This window comes from Suricata suricatta, chromosome 4 (genome assembly GCF_006229205.1).
Source record: "Suricata suricatta isolate VVHF042 chromosome 4, meerkat_22Aug2017_6uvM2_HiC, whole genome shotgun sequence".
NCBI lineage: Eukaryota > Metazoa > Chordata > Mammalia > Carnivora > Herpestidae > Suricata > Suricata suricatta.
This window is the reverse complement of record NC_043703.1, coordinates 152,485,240-152,500,644: the sequence shown is the minus strand read 5'-3', so window position 1 is coordinate 152,500,644 and position 15,405 is coordinate 152,485,240. Positions and strand designations below refer to the sequence as shown.

The 15,405-nt window shown below is 40.9% G+C and overlaps 1 protein-coding gene across 1 annotated transcript in view; it reads left to right on the top strand.

The window, feature by feature from the left end:
* The first annotated feature begins 1,439 nt into the window (after positions 1-1,439).
* VSNL1 (visinin like 1) overlaps positions 1,440-15,405 on the top strand; it is a 96,735-nt gene continuing 82,769 nt past the window's right edge. The window contains exon 1 of the mRNA XM_029938265.1: positions 1,440-1,710. The gene's annotated coding sequence lies outside the window, so the exon portion shown is untranslated. The remainder of the gene's footprint in view (positions 1,711-15,405) is intronic.

Here is a 15,405-nt window from a genome sequence, read left to right as displayed (position 1 = left end):
GCCTTTTCCAGTGCCAGAGACTGGTGGGGCGGAGCTTCTCCGGGTCTTCCTTTAAGTAGCCTCAAGTTCGTCCCAGCTGGACTCCCCGACTTGGCAGGCAGGAGCAGCTCCCTCTTGGCAAGGGAGATTTATCTAGCTCTTTTGCCACGGGAGATTCTCTTGGTATCCTCAGAACCAAAAGATTAAGTAACACTGCGGTTTTCCTGAACGTGGTAAGGTGTGTGAAATCGTAAAGGTCTCTACTTAAGGAGAAACTTAGATCTCCACTGTGCCCCCAGAACTCCCCCCAACCTTGAAAATAGAATTCCCTCCAGAATGTAAACCTCAGGATGGGTTTTTTCGTTGTTGTTCTCTTCATTTATACCCAAAGCAGTGGCTAATACTAAGTAGTTGGTTAATGCAGAATTGTTGAATGAACGAATGAATTAATGTGCAAACACACACACTTGAAACTGATCAGGTTGGGAACATCTGGGAATTCTTGCTTTCCTGGTAGGGAAGCGACCTAACATTTACTGGACACCACTCTTTGCCAAGTCTTCTAGGCTTTGGCAGGACAGTGGGGCGTGGGGGAAGGCTAGCAAATGCATCCTTAATGGACACAAAAAGGGGGCACTATAACATCGCTTAGTCCAAATCCTCGATCCTGGATTCCAAGGACGGTTTGTTCCCTTCCATCCACCCTCTCCTCCCCAAGCATATTCAATAAATATTTATTAACCGCATACTGAAGGCACTTGTCAAATGTTTGTTGATGTTTAGCATGATTTGCCCAAGGTCACACAGGGCCAGAAGTCTTGGAACCAGCTCCTTTCAACACACATTTCTCTAGCAGGATAGGACTAGGACTGGATAGGACTGTGCTTGGCACTGGGGTACTAGAAGGCCCAGCTCCCAGTACTCCCAGCATAAGACCCTAGGATGCAATGGCCCACGGAAAGTGCCCACCGTAACTTCCACAGCGAGCCAGGTGTGTGTGCTCACAGCTAGCGAGAGACATACTTCCTTTGGAGGAAAGGATTTCTGCCGTTTCCTCCGGCGCCTTACAGCCTGACAAAGGGTCGGTCGGGGCCACTCTAAGGGCTGGGAGCCTTGGGTAAAGCAGGCTCCAAGTGTCCCATCTCTGGCCTTCGCCTTCACCACCAGACTCCATAACAGCGGGGCGAGGTGAGCCCAACTTGCTCTCCCTACCGCGGGTCCAGGTGGAGGCTGCCAGGGTAGCCAGGCTCCCTCTGCCTATTTACTTTCCTTTTGAGTTTCTGCTAAAATCTGGAGACAAGGAATCCACCGGCGGGAACTCTCAGCCCCTCCAACAGAGCATGCGCCAACGCCAGGCTGCTTTTGGTCACCGGCTCCCGAGCTCTCCAAGCTGGGGCTGCGGAGCTGGAGGAAGGGGGAGGAGAGAAGAGGGGAGGGGGGTGCCTCGAGAGGCGGCGGCTCGCGCGCCTGCGCATCCAGCTCCAGGGACCCTAGGTTTTCTATGGGATTCCCAATCTGCAGCAGAGACTTATCCGAGCTTGTTGCGGCGGCGGCTGGGCTTGCGAGGCGCGATCCAAGCGGGATTTAAGCAGCCTAGAGCTCCGGAGAGAGAAAGAGCGCGAGAGGACCACACACAGAGACGGCTTAACCGTTTATCTGAATTATACATATATATAAAGAACTGTTGAGTTTTATTATTTTCATTAAGTGACCGTGCGCAGCGCTATAACTGTAAGTGGAAAATGCAATCTTCGTTGCTTTTCTGCATGTTGTAGGACAGCCAATTGTCTGAGAGATGCTTTGGCTATTGTCACATACTTTGCATAGAGCGTCTAAATGCCTGGTGACAGTCGCTTTGGTTAAGGCTGGCCATCTGAACGTGCTGATAGTCAATGGGGGATCTTTGGGCATAATGGGGGTGGGGGAAGAGGGAGTGTTTATATGCGGTGTGTTTGGGGGGTAGCCTGAGGCTAGATTTAAGGTAGGTGACACAGAGGTGCTTTTTTAGTGTAGGTCTATAAATAAGCGGATTTCCTCACACCGATTTAAGTAGCTGTTTGACCGATTGTGAAGTTTTCCGGTTGCTGATAAAACTATTGAGCGGCTGCAGTCAAGTACCAACCTGCCATCCGTGGGGTTGGTGCACCATTTTTCTCACCGGGGGAAGAGCCGTGAAGGTGTTTGCTAAGTGAAACTGAGTAGATGAGGTGGTGTGGAAATCAGGGTTGGCTTCCAAGCGGGATGTTAGTGTTTAGAACCAGGGAGCGAGGCGCAAAAGCAGCACATTTCTTAGTATTTAGAGATGAGCAGATAATTTTTCTGGTTTGATTCTTCGTCATGACGGTGAATGGGCAAAAACGGGGAGATGTTCAACCACATAGTCAGCCTGTCTGTTTTGAGCTGAGTCTGAGACTCGGAGCCTCTGAATGGAAGCTGTCAGACCCAAACTAGTTACCTGCCCCTGCACCCCGTATTCCCATTCTGGAATGTGGGGTTGAGACATGCAAGCCCAGATGTGTTACATTCGGTAGTGTTTCTTTAAAGGAGAAAAGGTCGTTTTGTGTTTTGAGTTAAAATGGGTGATTTCGTGCCCCGAAACTAAAGCGGGGTCTTTGCAAGGTCACCCCCGCTGTGGAAACCCGGGGGCACTGGTGAATGGCGGTGGAGGGACGGAGGAAATGGTGGGTTTCTGTGCGAGTGCTCAGCTCTGCACGATGGATCGGTGCCCTGTGAGATGCGAGAGTGGGAATCCATTTTTCTAGAGTTGTGCTCCTGCCCATATTTTGGAGACTAAAATGAAATGGAAATGCTAGTGGGTGTAGAAAACACAAGTGGATACTATCTGTGTGTCACATCCCACTTGAAGACAAGAAGAGCAGAGGAGTTGTATTTCTACATATTAATTTTTTTTTAATTTAAAGTAATTTCAGGCTGAGACAAATTAAAAATGAAACTCTTGTGAAAACATATTTGATCCCCACCTCCATCTAAACTGTTTGGGGGGGGAGGGGCCGAGGGTTGGGGGCTGGTCCTGCATCATTGAATACTTGACCCATAGGTGCACTCTCATTAAGCCTGGGTGTTGAATAACTCCAGAAAATGCTGCACTGAAGCAGTTGGCAGAATGGCATGAGGCAGGCAGACAGGAGAAGAGCATGGCCAGTGTGAGCTGGATTTCCATGGAAGAAGCAGATTCAGTTTCTTAATGAAATACATTTTCCTTCAAATAAAGCAGATCATCATAGGGCTCATTGGCCCTTTAGTCAATCCAACAATGTTGAGCCCCTCAAAGAAATTTACAATTTCTTTAAATGGATACAATTTGAAATAAAAAATTCAAGAATATTCTCTCCTTGGAAACCCAAAGTATAAATCACCGTTCCTCCCTTCCCGACCCCAGGACAGAAGGATCAATTGGGCCATAGTCCTCATCCTCTCTAGGAGTCGGAATCTGCTTCATGAATCCTGCAGATTTTACACTGCATTGGTAAGTGGGCAGTGCAGCAAGAATGGAGGAATCTGGTACGAAATCTTAGAGGTGTTTAGTATCAGACACCCAGGCTCATAGGCTGGCAGTTATAGACCCATATCAGATAGAGACCTAAAATATCTAGTTCAAACCTCTTGTTTTACAAATGAGGCCGTGGAGGCTCAGAACCTTGGAGCTAGGGGAAAGTCAATTAACTTCTAGTCTATGAAGTAAACAACTACAGAGTAATGTTGACTGGAAGGGTTCGCTTCTCTCTACACTTTTAGCATCTTCGGTGACATTGCTAAAGTCTTAATTGTCTGGTCCCCAGCACGTCTTTCCAGAGAGTCCCAAGGGTTCCTTTGCACACTATTCTCATTTCTCTTTTCTTGCAAGGTCTCTTTCTATCTCTTTTCTATTGCCCCTCACCTCCCATCTACCCACCTTACTCACTGTTTAACTGCCCTTCCTGGCTGCCTGTGCATCTCAGTTAATTCCTTTGGAATCCTTGGATTTTTTTTTTTTTTTGAGAGAACTGACAAATCACTGAAATCTCCTGTTTGAGAACTGCCCAGACCCATCTCCACCTCCTCTGCGCTCTAATCCTTCAGGGACTCCAGGCTTCAGAGACACTGCAGGGGCCATGCTCACCCTGCCTTTCTTAACATCTTCCAAAGCTGCTGCAGCTGCAGGGCCTGGGTCCTCTCCGAGGGAGGCGACTGCAGTGTAAACACCCAGTGGGTTCTGCCAGCTCTCCCCTGGATCCTAGAAGGCAGAACCCAAATCCAAGAAGCCTAACTGTCCCCAGCCTTCTTGGAAATCCTCCAGATGCAGCCACCTGCAGAGAAGGGGGGGCGGGGTGGGGGAGAGGGAAGAAGGCAGGAATAGTGCTTGAGCGGCTCAACCTGAAGTGGGCGCTAGAGAGGACGGCAGTGCCGCCTGCAAAGCCTTTAGGGCTTGGCAAGCCCTTGCACAGCCTGCTTTTCCTTCTTGCAGCACTAGGACTGCAAAACAGGCAATGATACCTGCCTACCTGGGCCTTCTTCTCTTTCCTCCTTTTTATATTATCTTTTCTTCTCACTTGATTTTTTTAGTGCTCCCTCGTTTTCTCGCCCGAATGCCCAGACAATACAGCTCTTGGCCATTTAAAGATAACCTTCGTCCTCCTGTTCCGTTTTGAAAAATAATCCCCCAGGGCCTAGAAAGATAACCACGGCCACCGCAGGTGCACCTTTGGGGAACTGCCAAGAATTCTTACCTGAAGAAAGCTGAGGCATTAGGGAAGGTTTGAGAAAGGCAGTCTGTGTTTCTCTCTCGTTGGAAAGATAAGTTAAATACTCTGGGAGTTTTTGAGGAAGCATGGGGGAGGGGCGTGAGTTTCTCGACACGTTCACCAATTGACAATTTAACTTAACCCCTTGCCTCATGGTAACCCTTTGCTGAATTGGGATGAGCTCTGTCTTGGATAGAATCTGTCCCTAACAAATCCTCTTGGGTCAGATGTCACCTGGTCTTACTATCCCACTCTGGAAATAGTCAGGCCCAGGCTATTCCGAACTCCAGGTAGCCTACACAGAGACTTGCAGCTGCTAAGTGCCCTGCTTCGATTTGTTAAACTGTAAATCTCATTCTGCAGCAGGATAACATGATTAGAAATGTTGTCCTGGGCAAGCTATAGGTTTTCTGTTGGGGTTGCCTATAGGATGGATTCCAAACATTGCAGATGACCCCCTTGGGGAGTTTCATAAAATGACAGTGTAATGTCAGTATCAAACAAATGTTATCCTACCTCACGAGAGCAATGCCTTTTAATGTCATTCTAAAGATCTTTTTCTTTGTATTGAGTGATATATGTGCTCCTTAGGTTAGTAACTATTTAGAAATATTGGAAGATCTTAGATCATATTCAGTGTAGTCTAAGGTTGAAATTGACAATGTCCGTCTCAGTTTCATTTAGTAGATATAACTGTACTAATTTTCCTAAGGTATCCAATGGTACACAAATAAGTTAATAAATGACTGATATTTTTACTCTCCCAATGGTTAATTCACCTAATTAGTAGAATGTAGGAACTCGAAGGGACCCATATAAATTACTTAATCCATCCTTCCAACACATAAAAAATATAGGCTATCAAGAAACACTTTCATTTTATTTTTTTATTTTTTTAACATTTATTTATTTTTGAGAGACAGAGTGTGAGCAGAGGAAGGCAGAGAGAGAGGAAGTCACAGAATCTGAGGCAGATTCCAGGCTTCGAGCTGTCAGCCCAGAGCCCCACGTGGGGCTCGAACTCATGAACCATGAGATCATGACCTGAGCTGAAGTTGGCCACTTAACCAACTGAGCAACCCAGGCACCCCACATTTTCATTTTAAAGAGATGTCTATGATATGAAAGCACAGTCCACAAGGATGGAGATTTTAATGACTTTTTCATATTTCCACAATATTTGTACAATGTCTTTTATAGCACTTTATAATAGACATAAGTTAAACATTTGTTTCAAGAATTGGTTGTATGTGCACCTTATTAATTAGGTCAAGAAATTAAATTATTTTGACTAAAACAATTGTACAATTAACATTGCTTTCAATATTTTTATGTTACTAAAAAGAAAAGCTGGACTGAATATTATTTTATAATTTATTTTCACTAAAGATATAAAAGCACTATCTAATACCTTTAAGAGTTCATTTTAATCCACACTTTTTTTATCTCTTAAGAAGTAAAAATATAAATTATTTTTACCTGTTTACAAGAATAGATGTTAATAAGTCAAAGAGGGAATTTAAGCTCAGACTATGGTAGTTATGTGTACTACTTATTTAGACCATGGGTCCCTTAAGCTATGGAATTATTTTAATATGTTCACATTGTGAAGGGACCACAACAGTGCATTTCTCATTTACAGTTTGTTTCTAATGGTAATGTGTGCTCTCTTAAGTGAGTCAAAATAATTTGAGTTGCTCCCAGCCTGGTTCATTGAGAACTTCACAAATGGGGATCCTGGGGGTGCGTTAGAAACTACTTAGTGAATGAAACAGAAATGGAATAGCAAATTACTCAAGAATCCTCACAGAGGTTTGACACGTTAATAATAAGGTGCCTATGAATACATTAAAGAGATGTTCTATACCCTTATCAGCTAACTTAAAGCATGCAAGTTGGGCAATTTGTCATGATTTCTATGCATTCTCTGGATTTCTCCATCACCTTACTTCACTCTACTTACAAAACAGACGAACTGCTGTGTAACCACCAACTGTTTATTTTAAGACAATTCATTGCATTTATAACCATTTTTTGAATTATTTTCAGGTGAACAATCTATTTCCCTTTGTTCTAAATTACAATTCAGACTTGGAGGACTCTCTTTCACCAAGTGGCCTTCAGGCTTAATATATCTGATAAAATAATTGCTGAACATTTTATAGAATGTGGGGCTCTCATTTTATGAAATATCACTCATAACAGGCAAAGTGTTAACATAGTTAAATTTACTTGCTACTATTATAAATCTATAGAATGAGTTCTTCTTTTCTTTATTCTTGCTCATATAGGGACTTTTCTGAAAATAGAAAACTGTCACCTTAAATATTTTTTATCTCCTTTGTTTGGATTTTGTTTATTATCTCTTGGGCTCTGAAAGACTATGAACTTTTGAGGAGCTGAATGTAAATAGATTTTTGCAAATCATTAACATGTTAAATGTGCTTTGGAGACTGGTGGATTTTTTTTAACTCAAACAACTAGACCCTAATATTTCTGTTGTTTCATATTTTATTGAAGTCTCTGGTATTTGATATTTTGCATTAGTTTTATTAATTTGTGATTAGTGTGTTTATTTCTGATTTCTTGAGACTCAATCTTTTTTTTTAAGTTATTTATTTATTTTGAGAGGGAGGGAGTGCCAACAGGGGAGGGGCATGGGGAGGGAGAGAGAGAGCGAGAGAGAGAGAGAGAGAGAGAGAGAGAGAGAGAGAGAGAGAGAAAATCCCAAGCAGTCCCCACAGGTTCAGTGCAGAGCCTAAAGTGAGGCTTGAACCCATGAACCATGAAATCATGACCTGAACCGAAGTCGGATGCTCAACTGACTGAGGCACCCAGCTGCCCTGAAACCCAATCTTAAATTATGAGTGAAATGTCTCATTTGGAGGCTCATTAAGCATTATCAGTGAGGTTGACATGCTTATTAATATAGTTTATTTTAATGTATCAAATAGTGCTGTGCGAGTCAGACTTTCAATTAACAACTTGTATTTGTTGGAATTCTTTGGCAGATGGTATTATGAGTTAATGGAGAATAAAAGCATCCATTTAATCTTTACTCCTCTTTATTTTGTGAATAGGAAAATTCCTCAGCCCTCACCAAGGTTTTGCCTGGCTCAAAAGAAATTATGATAGGAAATGTCAATAAAGAATTTTCAAGCTATATACACCTAGGAATAAACCCCCCAGTTCCATTAGCTTATTAGTTCAATGACCTTGAATAAGTGATTCAAGCTCTCCACCTCAGTTTCCACTTAAAGTAGTAATCACAGGATTCTTGAACAGAAAATGAAAGACTACATATGTAACAATATAATATAATGCTCCATTACTGAAAATGCGAGACACCTGGGTGGCTCAGGTGGTTAATAAGCATCCAACACTGGGTTCAGCTCATGATCTCATGGCTTGTGAGTTCGAACCCCTCATTGGGCTCTCTGCTGTCAGCACAGAGCCCACTTCAGATCCTCTGTCCCCCTCTCTCTCTGCCCATCCGCTGCTCACGTGTGTGCTCTCTCTTTCTCTCTCAAAAATAAAAATAAACATTAAAAAAAGAAATGCAATAAATGACAGTTTTTATTGTCACTATCATTCCTTCCATCAGAAATCAATATTTTGAAACATGTTCGTCTCTGAGTTGTAGTCAGACCAACGTTTGTAGTAGAACGTCTGAGTGAGGAAGTGAGCTATTAAAAACAGTGAACACTGAACAGTGCTTAGCCTACCTCGTAAAACAAGTTTCCATGGGGTAAATGTGCCCAACACTGTGTAGTCGCTGTGGAATCAACATTAAATAAGATTCAGGCCCAGCCTTCAAAGAATTTATGCCTCATGAGGAAGACAGAGAAATGTAATTCACTAAGTCAGTAAAATAGAAAGGTGGCATGGATGTATAGAAAAGAGAATTTCTAGAAGAAATGCCTACATTTGAGACCTCAACCTTCCCATTTTTCTTATTCTTCCTTTCAGTGCATCTCCTTTCCATTATACCTTTTCTTTACTATGATCCTCCTGCCATGTATTACCAGCATATAATTGGCCACAACAAAATATGGAGCTAATAGCACATTTTTAAGTTTCTTTCCTTATTGAATATATCCCATAATTATCATTTTTTAATTTTTTAATGTTTTTTATTTATTTTTGAGAGACACAGAGAGACAGTGCGAGCAGGGGGAGGGTCAGAGAGAGAGAGATACAGAATCCGAAGCAAGCTCCAGGCTCTGAGCTAGCTGTCAGCACAGAGCCCAATGCGGGGTTCAAACCCACGAACTGTGAGATCATGACCTGAGCTGAAGCCAGCGCTCAACCGACTGAACCACCCAGGCACTTCCATAGTTATTTTTCAAGGCCCAGCCATCTCCCCTTATCTGTAGTTTCACTTTCCTTAGTTTCAGTTAGCCCCAGTAAACCCAGGTCCGGAACCTTTTGATCCTCTTGACCACTCACCAGAAGGTCAGCAGTACCCTCAGGCTAAGTCAAATATGCCTGCATCACTCAACCTGCTTCATCTCATCACGTAGGCATTGTATTATCCCCTATCATCACAAGAAGTGTGAGTACAGGACAGTTAGGTATTTCGAGAGAGGAACGCCACATTCACATAACTTTTATGACAGTATATTGTTAGAACTATTCTATTATTACTTATTGTTGTTAATCTCTTACTATGCTTAACTGATAAATTAAACTTTATCATAGGTGTTTAATCATAATATATATAGGATTACGTACTATCTGCAGTTTCGGGCATTCATTGGTTGTCTTGGATCAGATTTTTCATGGGTTGGGGGGAGGGACGGACTACTACAGCTAAATAATGATGCCATTGTCTCCCACCCAACCCTCCAGTGAGTCACTGGACTTCCAACAAAAATACCTCAAGAGCCCTGCCTTTTGGTTTAAATATCATACTATGATACGTCATCCTTTAATACCTTCCAAAAAAAGGATTTCTTATACTCTCTCCTCACCTCCTTTATAATTCCAACTAATTTCCTGACTTAACTTTCAGCGTGTATCTGTGGGAGGACTCTTATGTGTCTGTTCTTTTATTCTTTTCTCCTCGGGCTTTTATGATAAGAAAAGTGTATCTCCCAATCCTTCTTACCTACTGAGTGGAAAGCTTGTTTCCAGCCTGTCTCTGCCTGTGTGGGTGTGCACACAGACACACATGCACGCACACGCGCGCACACACACACACACACACACACACATCCAAAATGGTGTTATTGTCTTTAGTTCTTTTTTTTAAATGTTTATTTTTTTATTTTGAGGGAGAGAGTGAGCTCATGTGCATGCAAGCCAGGGAGGGCCAGAGAGAGAGGGAGAGAGAATCCAAAGCAGGCTCCAAGCTCAGCGTGGAGAAGTGGTCTCTTTTACCCCTGTGAGATCATGACCTCAGCCTGATCTCCCCAGTCTTTAGTTCTAAGAGCCATTTTTCATCTCAGCTTTTTCTCAATTCTTCCCATGTTTCCTGCTTCATTTACTAGGTAAATTCAGTATATTTCCAATCTGTGGTTAGATTTTTCTCCCTTTTGGAATCTGTAAAATTTGCATATACATTCTGAGGGTCTGTTGTACAGTAGGAGTCTTGGATCATTTATAGAAATGGTCAGGCCTTTTGATCTTAGTTAATTTGGGGGGCTAATTTTCTCACTTGTGAAATGGGATTAATATATTTACATCACAGGGATGTCGAAGACCATATATGTGTATATGTACAGATATGCATATGCACAAATGAATACACACATACCACCTGAAAGAGCTTAGCATAGTGTAAATAATTCCTCCTCCCTCTACAAACCTCCACCTTCCTTCTTGCCATTGTCCTCAGTCTGCATCTCACTGTTTCTCCTAGTCTTCTACTATAAGTGTTCTGCTCTAAGGGTGTTTGTTGTAATTTGCTAGTATTTGATAATAGCTAATTACCCACATATCCCATGAAGCATGGTGAGTATGGTCCTAGAAAAAGTATACTAACTCAGTCAACATCCTAGCTTAGACCTGTGTTCTGCATCCGTTTGGGAAAGCTCTTCTGTGTATTTAAGATGTGCCTCCTGCTAAAGGTCCCAGAGCTTCCAATGACCAACATTCAATTGATGAACAGCACTTCCCACACCAATGACTTATGGTGTGCTTCATAAATAATGTCAGAGAGCATCTGCCAATGTTTAATTGTCTTCTGCCCTCTATCTTCTCTTTCTTTCACCTTTTCCTCTGAGGTACTTAGAGTGCCTATGACACATCCCAATGACACTGTAACTTCATTTTTTGGACAGTCTAGTACTATCACTTAGTCCCTCTATTGTCCATGAAAAATACCCACCAAATAACACCCAATAAATGATAGAAAAAGAAGACTTGGCGGTACACACAATTAATGTTGTAGAGCATGTTTAAATCAGGAGTAACCTATCAGAGCTTTCATTTGTTGAGTTTTTGTAGATGTGTACACTAGTGCACATTGACTGAGAGCAGAGAACACTCTCAAGGGGGGGTGAGGGAGCAATGCCTATTTGTGCATACATGATGTGTATACAGTCAGTTCAACGTACTGTCATAGATCATTTTATATTTTTAAGCAAAATATTTCAGAGCAAATAGCTTTATAACAAATCAGTACTTATGAGACAGTATTAAAAGAAAGGCCAGTTGAAAGTTCCCTCTTTGTAGATGAAGTGGTGGAGTTGAAAGGGAAGTGGTTTAAATTTGGTAGGAAAGACATTTTAAACTTTCTTTCTTTCTTTCTTTCTTTCTTTCTTTCTTTCTTTCTTTCTTTCTTTCTTTCCTTCTCTCTTTCATTCTTTCTTTTTTCTGTCTTTCTTAAGATGCTCTTCTTATTCTTTTCTTTAAATTTTTTAACATCTGTTTATTTTTGAGAGACAAAGCAAGACCAACCATGAGCTGGGGAGGGGCAGAGAGAGAGGAAGACATAGGCTCCGATGCAGGCCTTAGGCTCGGAGCTGTCAGCACAGGGCCCAGCACAGGTCTCAAACCCACAAACTGAGAGATCATGATCTGAGCCAAAGTTGGAAGCTTAACTGACTGAGCCACCCAGATACCCCTCCTACTTTTTTAAATTACTTATTTATTTTGAGGAGGGGGAGGCAGAGAGAGAGAATCCCAAGCAGGCTCCACACTGTCAGTGTAGAGTCTAACTCAGGGCCTGAACTCACAAACTGTGAGATCATGAGCTGAGTAGAAATCAAGAATCAGACACTTAACCGACTGAGCCACCCAGGCATCTTTGTTTCTTTAAAGAAATATTTCCAAGACACTGATAGTTATTTCCGTACAAAGAGTTCTGTGGAAACATTTCTTGAGGGAGTTTATGCTTTCTGCTTCCCACTCTTAGATATTCTTAGTGCACGTGCATATTGATGTAAGTCTGCGGGTTCCTCTTGTAGAGACCTCATATCTGTTTAGCTTTGCTGGACCTTATGTTTCCAATGTTTGCCCAGGGAACTCATGTTAAATTACACTTATCACCATCGCTTTGCCTTCTAAGACCCCAGTTGGAAAAGCTGTGTTAGTAGGACCCAAGTGGAACCACATAATGGAAAGCTCATAAAAGTAGGAGGTGTTAGATGTGTTTTAGGTGTCATGGCTGTGCTGTAGTCATCATCAATGCAAAGTCCTGGAAAAATCAATTAAACTTTTCTGAGTTTTCATTTCTTCATGTGAAAATAAATATGGGTCTCAGTTTCATAGGGTATAATACAAGTTTACGCTTTATGATGTTCACATCATGTCTATGATGTCACAGTAAGTCCGGCAGGGAAGGGAGAAGAGAAGGAGATGTGTTTTGAGGTGTGCAATGCTTGTGAACGTGCCTGGCACATCCTGTCCCTCCACACGAAGGGCTCTGCAGGGTTCTTTGCTCTACTTGCATATTACTCATTCATGTTCACAGCAATCGAATGAGATGGTATTTTCTCTACTTTACATGAAGAAATTTGATACAGGGATTGAGTAACTTGCCTAAGGTCATGAGGGTTGTGAGTGAAAACTCTAAGATCCAGGACAGAACTGTGCTTTCTGACGGCTTACCTGTCGCATTTATAATCATTACGTGGCTTCTATATGAGGTACTAGCTCTCTGTCTCATCAATGCATTCATTCTTTGAACACATACCTATTGGATATCTGTCACTTGCCTACTACTAGACATGCAGGGAGAACTATAATATCTGTAATTCCTGCCGTCATAGAGATCAGAGTTTAATTAGAGAAACATATATTAAGTAAATAATCACAAAATAGCTTAACATTGCGAATAAGAGTAAGTACACTGGAAGAAAAACACATGATGCTCTAAGAAAATGTGACAGAAAGACCTATTTTGAGGTGTTTGAAATAATAGAATCCAGGGAAATCCAGTGAGGACTAGATTTCCAACTCAGCCTCCTGGGATTGCTACTAAGATGTGTCTACAGTTGCTGGGCCGCGAGAAGGGCAGGGCTGCTGCATTTCTCTTGGAGAAGAGGAGACCGGGCCTTGTTGCCAGGTGGTAGCAGCTCCCACTTTATCCATCATTTATGAGGTACCCAATAATAAGGGCAACAACAGAGCTTTTGACGGCACTGCATTTCCAAGAGAACCATGGTCTGATGCATAATAATTCACTAGGACAGTTTCTAGATAGAGAAACCTGTAAGAACCTGTGTGCCGAGTGTTCTGCCCAAACCCTTGGTTCCTTCCATGGGATACATACATGTGGGTCTTTAAACAAGCTTAAGTGCTTCTACAATTCCATTAAGTTAAATATGGTTTTCATTTATTCAACAGGTGTTTACTGAACACTTACTATGTACTCTGAGGATACAAGACATTTTCCGTGCCCTCTCGGAGCCCACATTCCAGCAGCAGAGACCAGTACTTGATGGTCTGATGGGAGCAATCATGAGAAGAGCATAGAGAACTATGGGGCACTTCTGGGGCACACAGAACCCAAACTTCCATATGGGGAGGGTTGGAGATAGGCTGATTTCAAGGGTGCCAAGACTAGGAATTAGCTAGACATTGGCAAAGGGGAGCAGGGATGTTAGTATTGACAGGTGGAGCAGGAACCAAGGTATATGATACTGGCAGGAACATGTCTTCAAATTCATGTCTGACATCATGTTTGAAAGGGTTATAAAATCTTGATCAAGTAAGCTTAATGTGATGTTATGAAAAGAAATACGAATTTTGTAAGCAAGCTATGTCACAAAGTATTCTGAGTTATATGAATGATTTTATCTATGAAATTTAGATAATGATACCTATATGACAGCATTATCCTGGTGATTAAATTATAAATATTGCCACATAGTTATCATTTGATGGACTTTAGAGGTAGTAGGCGTGATGTTTTTAAATCGATCAATAACACTACACAAGACTTAATTGCATTCATGTAGTCATCTAATGTTCACAGCTCGTGCTAAGAATTTTTATTGTTTCATTAGGGACATGAGGAAATATAGACTAAGAAATAGTGACAAATCCATGGCCACATAACCAGTAAGTGGCAACAGCAGACAGTCTGACTTTAGAGATCTTTTCATAATTGCTCCCCACTCTCTCCTTGCAGTAGTCAATACAAAACTATTGTTATTCTCATCATTAGTATTATGATAAATATTTTAAATTCAAAGCTCTCAAGACCATAATCAGAATTCTGATATCAAGTATCTCTTATGCTTTATTTCTTCTCTTTATTTTTTTTGGAGCAGAGCTTACAGATTATCTTTAAGATATTGTACTTATACTTTTGTTTTTATACCTTATAGTTTACTTGGCAAATCAGAATTAAATCACTTTCTCTTGATGGGCATTAGTTTCATTATGTGTGGAATTACTGAAAATCTCATACATTTTCTTATCAAAATTTTAAAGTCATATAAATGTTATACAGCAAAAATCTAGCAGTGAGTCACTTTCTTAGGAATAGCTAGAGATTTGTCTACATATATTTATACCTTCCTGGTCTCAGAAAGAATTAAATACTTCTATTGTTCTTTATTTGTGCAAAAGGAATATGATAAGAAAATGAAATAAGCTGTTTATTCAATATTGTAAAAGAGATTTAATTATTAATTTTTGCTGACTGTAGATAGAGAAAATAGTAAAGATAAAAAATAATAAATGTTTGATAAGGAGTTTAGATGTGAGATAAATTACAAAAACAAATGGCTTTTTTCTTTTGGTCTATCAAAAAAAATTCAGAAATGAAAAATGGAAAAAATATTCTATATACAAAAGCAACCAACCACAATGATAAAATATTTAAGAGTAAAAGTTATAATAAAGGCAAAGTGCCTTTGGAGCATAATTATAAAATCTTACAGGAAATATGATAACAAATGAAAAGACAATATGAACACATCATATATAGATAATGTATATACATCATATATTTGTAATATAATTATAATGCCACAGAATTCTTTATTGTAGGCATCATATAAGTTTTTTAACTTGGTTTAAAGTGTACCTGAGCTTTCTCAAAATTGAATATCATGTGAATAGAGTAGCCTTGCATTACCAAATGTTAGAACATGCAAACACAGTAATCAAATTAATATGGCATAGGCATATCCATAGACAAATAGACCAGAGGAAGAAAATATAGAATCAAAGATACCTCATTTTCTTTGGGATTTTAAGAATTACCAGCAAGGATGCCTCTTTAATT